The following is a 1,249-nucleotide window of genomic DNA, read 5'->3' on the forward strand; positions in this document are numbered from 1 at the left end:
CACCTACTTTAGATTTTGACAGCTGCCAGATTTTTGTTTTTACTTCTAGAACGAGTTGTCTTTTGTGCTGCCAGATTTGTTTTTATGTATCCAGAATGAGTTGTGTTTTGTGACTCTACAGTATTCTAGTGGGAGAAGCCATTCTCCGGGAAAGTGTTCCGGTCATGTCAACACACGGTCAATATACACACAAACCTGTAGTTTTCACATCCACATACAAACACACGCATATTAAAATTATGCAAATACAAACAGGCATACATATTATACACACACATACACACATTTATGCATAAATGCGCGCACACTAATAGAAAACTTTTACTCAGGAACCGAACTGAAGTCTTCTGCATGCAAAGGACAAAATAGATGCTGATGAAGATGGGGTGGGGATGAGGATATAGGTAAAAAGAAAAAGGAGTTGGGGGAGGGAGGGAATTACGTAAAAAAAAACACTATTACATTTTACATAAAAAGTTTAATGAGAACGACAATAGATAGATAGAATGAGGAACATTCAGAACAGATAGATAGACAGAGTGACTGATAGATAGACAGACAGACAGACAGACAGACTGACAAACTGAGAGATAGAGAGAGTCAGGCAGACTGATTGACAGAGAGACAGGAAGACATAGACAGACAGACATGCAGACAGACAGACTTATAGAGAAAGAGGCAGATAGACAGCTAAACAATCAAACAGATTATAGAGATCAATAACAATAATAATAATAATATTCTCCATCAAGTGATAACACATTGCCATGTCTGCACCCCCCACCCCCTCTCCATGATGTCCCTCTTGCCCCTGCCTGCGGCTGGCTGCCGGCTGTCGTCCGGCGTACTCCGTACTCGGTATCGTTCTAGAACATTCTCCAGCTCCCCCTTCTGGATCCGCCAGCCTTGCCTGCCTGTGTTACCAATATCGCCGTTGGGGGTTGGCCGGAAATGGCAATTCCTCAAATCAATTTTCTCTTCTGCTGGCTGATTCTCCCCAACGCGTCCAGGGCACGTAAGGAAAACGTGCGGCCGGCTCTTGTCAAAACAGGAATCCAACATGCGTGCTTTGATGTCAGCCCTGGGAGATTGTGGGGCCCGGCGCGGCCCAAGTGTTGCCTCAGTATTGCCTCACTTCACACTTTTCTAAACGGGTTCTTTCTGGCTGAGCTGAGAGACCCGCGCACACGGAGGGAGGGAGGGAAGGAGTGTTGGGGTGTTGGTGGTGGTGGGGGTGGGTGTGGGTGTG

The sequence above is a fragment of the Aplysia californica genome, unplaced genomic scaffold, assembly GCF_000002075.1.
Source record: "Aplysia californica isolate F4 #8 unplaced genomic scaffold, AplCal3.0 scaffold00096, whole genome shotgun sequence".
NCBI classification, from domain to species: domain Eukaryota; kingdom Metazoa; phylum Mollusca; class Gastropoda; order Aplysiida; family Aplysiidae; genus Aplysia; species Aplysia californica.